This window comes from Tenrec ecaudatus, chromosome 4 (genome assembly GCF_050624435.1).
Source record: "Tenrec ecaudatus isolate mTenEca1 chromosome 4, mTenEca1.hap1, whole genome shotgun sequence".
NCBI lineage: Eukaryota > Metazoa > Chordata > Mammalia > Afrosoricida > Tenrecidae > Tenrec > Tenrec ecaudatus.
Genome location: NC_134533.1, coordinates 25,840,771 through 25,845,899, shown reverse-complemented (window position 1 = coordinate 25,845,899; position 5,129 = coordinate 25,840,771). Strand labels below are relative to the sequence as shown.

Here is a 5,129-nt window from a genome sequence, read left to right as displayed (position 1 = left end):
TACCCACAAGTAGATCCCAGCTCCCAGGCTGACTTACTCACAGCCAGCGCTTTCCCTCCCTTCCCGTGGGTCTCAGTCATCTCCCCTGCAAAGCAGGGGTGCTGGAAGCTTCTGCACAGGGTGGGTCCGAGGGGGAGCAATGGTTGACAGGGGCTGCCCAGCCCGTGCCCTGGTGATAACATTATTTATTATTATTTGTGAAGTGCTGTGGGTCAGCAAGTCGATTTTTGACTCAAAGTGGCCCCAAGTGAGAGAGCAGGGCACACACCCCCACCTACCCCGTCGGGTTTTCTCGGCTGAATGCAGCTTCCTAAAAGGAGCTGGCACCGCGGTCAAGTACGCGCTGCTTCCTGGCAGGTCGGCGGGCTGCATCCAGATGCTCTGCAGCAGGGAGCGGTGGTGGTCTGCTGCTGTGGAGCTGTACCTGGCAGCCCAGAGGCACCTCCGCTCTCTACACGGTCTTGAGGGCTCAGAAGGGGCTCCCAGACGCACAGCAGTGCTCTAAAGACTGAAGTATTAAATGCAGTCGATCCTTGCCATCCGTGGATCATCACCACAGTGTAGCCCCTCACTACGATCTGTGTGTAGCCCCCGAATCAGGACTCATGGCGTTCCCGAGGTTATATTCATAGACACGCACAGGTCAGAGTAAATCGAGTCTCCTGATGACATATGTGTTCATGGTAGAGGTGGAACAAGGGATGCTCGGCCGTCCTGTGCCCACACTCAAGGACTGCCCTTTCCACCGTCTCCATCCTGCTGATGGATCCTACTCATTGCTGCCCTATCGTTCATTTAATGCCCCCCTTTTTTTGCTGCCCACAACATGACACAGAGGCCTTTATTCCTCTTGGCTGGATAGAGGGGTGTTTCTCAATCAGCCCTGGGGAACAGCTGTCAACTGCCCCCAGCGCCTTCAGACTCCAGCTGCTGCTGCCCCACAGGACCTCAGGAAGAGACCAGGCAGCCCTTGGCCCCCAGAAGCAGGGCTGCGGAGACTGGGTCAGCACTGCTCACTCTGAGATGTGACCTTTTCTGAGTACAGCCTGTCACCATGGTGGTGACCTGGCATGGAACTAGCCAGAGCACGCCGAGGAGAGAGACCGGAGCTCCCTGGCCAGGCAGGTCTGAGCTAATGGCGCATGGGCAGCGAGAGGAAGGACAGAACGTAGGGCTGGGTGGGGACAGGCTTCTCTGGAGGGGACCACCAGCTGGCCCCATGCCTTCCACCGTGGTTAGTCTGGAGGGTGCTGTGGCCCAACAGCAGTGCCCATGGGTCAGCCCCCCACAATACCCCACCATCCACTCTGAACCAGGACGAAGGACCTCGGCAGGCAGCCGGAGCTGAGGGTGGCCCCTCACTATTGCCGCGAGGGCATGTCCCAATGACCAGGTGCACAGTCATGCTGGTCTCCACAGCTCTGGCTGGCTCCCATCATACTGACTGGCCTTGGCGGGTGCCCGTCAGTCCTTGACTTTCCTTTGAGCAAGGAGGCCTCAGCCTGGAGCGGGGCTCCTGGGCGGGGGGGGGGGGGCACAGCCCCTCACTTGCGGCTGCTGCAGAGGAAGAGCAGGTTCTGTACCGCCACCACGGTGGAGTTGACATTCTGGCCAGTGACCAAGTGACGGTCCAGCACCACGTGTACGGCGCCCGGTTCGCTGGCGCTGAAGCTGGCGCCTGAGTCCTTGGTGAAGTCCTCCACGATAAGGGGCAGGCGGGCAAAGCCAGGCACATGGACCAGCTCTTACACTGAGGGCCCGGTCATGCTGTAGTTCTGGAACGCCCACGCGCCGTCCTCGCTGGTGGCGCAGCACAGGGCAGCCACGCCGTGGCCCACAGAACAGATGGGCTTGCTCTCGGAGCGGAAATGCTGCAGGATACGGGCCAGGGACCCGCTGCTGGCCAGGTCAGCCAGGGCCCCTGGGCAGCTGGGGATGAGGAGGGCATGGTACCGGGCCCCGTCATTAGACTCAAGCTTGGCAGGGCTGGCATAGGACCGGAGGTGGAAGTCCTGGCCCCAGAGGGCACGGCTCTCGTCCATGTCCACAAAGTCCATGGCCCTCCCCCCTGGGATGGCAACCTGCAAATTGAAGGCTGCATTGGCCAGTGAGAAATAATGGAGGAAAGATGAGGCGGACACACCTTCAGCCGTGCCGCTGGCCACCACCAAGCAGGCGGGCCAGCTCGGGAGCCGCTCTGACGCCATGGCTCGGGGCGCGGGGCTGGGCAGGGCGGCGGGGCGTCTTAGTGCCCCCTTTTTGGGGTACTGTATCATTGCCATTTTGGTTGTTTAAAGTCGCTGTTTAAAATGGTCCCAGCACAGTGCCGGAGGGGGGTCTCGGGTCCCTGAATGTGTGCCAGCTGTGATTGCCTTCCAGAGAAAACACATGCGCTAGATAACGCTCACTCAGGTACAAGTTCCACACCAGTGAGTCAAGGACGTATCTTAAACAAGGTGTCTTTAAACAGAAGCACACATCGATCCAGACTGTGCACTGATCCGCTGATGAGGCTGTTGTGAGCAGATGCTCACGGGAACCTAGCCTTGTATCTCCCCCAGAAGCCATGGCTTCCTGCTCACTCCCGCTGGGCTTGCAGCGTGTCTCTAAGGAAGAAGCCAGAGACTCTCAGAGGTGTCGACGTAGAAAGACGTCTGCATCACGAAACATAGTCTATGGCTCGTGCTGTTGTAGAAGCAGATAAGTCCAATCTGGTTTCCAGTTCCAGGAGTCCAAAGTTCAGTTAGAGGCTCCTCCTGACTCACGTAGCTTCGGGTGCTGATGAGCCCAGGATCAGAAGGGACACCACAAGCCGCAACAGGCGGGTGAATCCAAGGTCGGCAGGTCAGATGGCTCCCAGAACCGACAGGCAATATGGCAGGCCACTGGCACAAGTCCAGAGAAACAGAGGTCAATGATCCAGAGGCAGGATCCAGACTCAACCAAAAGCAAACAAGCTTTCCTACAGTGTCCACGTATAAGTAGGAATCAGGGCCATGAGAGCACTGGGAGGCTGGACGCCCACTCTAATCTTGGTACAACTGCATGGTTGCTCTCAGAAGCTCTCATCGTGGAGTTGACTGTATTGTGTTAGGTCATCTCATGGGGAGTGTCTGGGCCTCACCTGCCACTGAGAATCCTGGTCCAACCAAGCTGACACAGAACCCAACGACCACACATCAACTTGAAAGACCGTGTTGTTATTAGTGGCTGTTGAGTTGGCTCTCATGCACGGCGACCCTGTGCAGGACAGAACTCAGCCATGCCCTTCCTAGCTGTGGCGTTTGAGTCTGTTGTCACAGCTGTTAGATCATTTCTTCCTCCCGAGGGTTCCCCTTGCATCTGCTGGCCTCCTCCACTAAACGGGATGTCCTTCTCTAGCGATGGGTCTTTCTTGGCGATGAGAAAGCCGTATGGAGTCTTGTCATCCTCGATCTAAGGCTCCTCTAGTTGGATTTCGCTTGAGACTGTTGTGTCAGTCAGGGAGCAGGACAGCACCGATGACACACACAACTTTCATGTAGCTCTTTAATGCTTTGCCTCCCCACCCGCCAACTAGCATGACCCCAATTCTACCTTACAAATACGACTGGACCAGAGCATGTACACGGGTACAGATAAGAGCTGGAAACACAGGGAATCCAGGACAGACAAACTCCTCGGGACCAATAACAAGAGTAGCGATACCAGGAGGGTAAGGGTAAGGTGGTGGGAGAAAGGGGGAACTGATCACAATGATCTACATATAACGCCCTCCCATGGGGATGGACAACAGAAAAGTGGGTGAAGGGTGACAGCGGTCAGTGTAAGACATGAAAAAATAATAATTTATAAATTATCAAGGGTTTGAACAATGTAAGATATGAAAATAATAAACTATAACTTATCAAGGGTTCGTGAGGGAGGGTAGATGGGAGGGAAGGGGAAAGAAATGGGGAGCTGATATCAGGGGCTCAAGTGGGAAGAAAATGCTTTGAAAATGCTGATGGCAGCATGTGTGCAAATGTGCTTGACACACTGAGTGAATGTATGGATTGTGGTCAAAGATGTATGAGCCCCCAATAAAATATTTAATAAAAAAATATCAAGGGTTCATGAGGGAAGGAGGGGAGGGAAGGGAAGGGAAAAAATGAGGAGCTGATACCAAGGGCTCAAGTAGAAAGAACATGTTTTGAGAATGATGATGGCGACAAATGTACGATGTGCTTGACACATGGACGGATGTATGGATTGTGATAAGAGCGGTATGAGCCCCCAATAAAATTATTTTTTAAAGGCTGTTATGTCTGGGCTTTTGGCAGCCCATGGCTACGGTTAAGACGGAAGATCCGCTAGGGTCACTGTGCAGGGGCCGGACTGGGCTTCAAACCCACGGGAGGCAGGCTTGTGGCCAGCCAATTGAGGGAAGGGCAAGGATAGGCGCTGGGGGGTGGGAACGAGAGGGAGCCCCGCCTGGCCAAAGTAGGGGGAGATGGCTGTTTGCCCATGCCTCCCACCTCGGGGAGGGAGGATAAGGCCCCAGTGCTTCCTGTCCCCACACCCCTCTGTGGGACAACAGCCAGCCCTTTCTTTGCTCTTTGTCCCTCATCTGAGTGAGTCCTACCCTGGAGGCTGGGAGAAGATCTGCCAACCCGTTTACAGAGAGAACAAAGAGTGGGGTCAAGGCTGATCCCGGACAGCACAGAGACACTGGCTCCAGAGGAGCCAACTGGGGGAGGTGGCAGGGGGCCCTGAGAATCAAGAAGGGTGTGCACCGAGACCCCAGCCTCGGTGCTGTAGAAGGAGCCCCTCTGGATTCTAGTGTCGCTTCCTCCCAGCCCCCAGAGAAGTTGAGATGAGACCCGTCTAGGTTTCCCCCACCCCACCCCATTTTCCATCTTCATCTTTAAAGTGAGGGAGGGCATTGAAGCCCGGCGGGCACAATCATGGAAGGCTTCATGGCTACAGGGCCATCGAGCAGGCCTTTGAAGGGTGAGAAGGAGTTCTCCAGGAAAACCAAGGCTGCCCGTTCAAGGTGGCAGCAAGCACACAGGCTGTGGTCCTCCTAAACTCATTTCTTTTAATAATATTGACAATGCATGTCCCTCATTTGTTTGTTTGTTTGTTTTTTAAATCAACACTTCCCCCAA

General features: G+C 55.5%; 1 pseudogene; it reads right to left on the bottom strand.

Annotated features, from left to right (window-relative positions):
- Positions 1-1,380: 1,380 nt before the first annotated feature.
- On the bottom strand, positions 1,381-2,207 carry LOC142446608 (glutamine amidotransferase-like class 1 domain-containing protein 1; annotated as a pseudogene).
- Between the last annotated feature and the right edge of the window lie 2,922 nt (positions 2,208-5,129).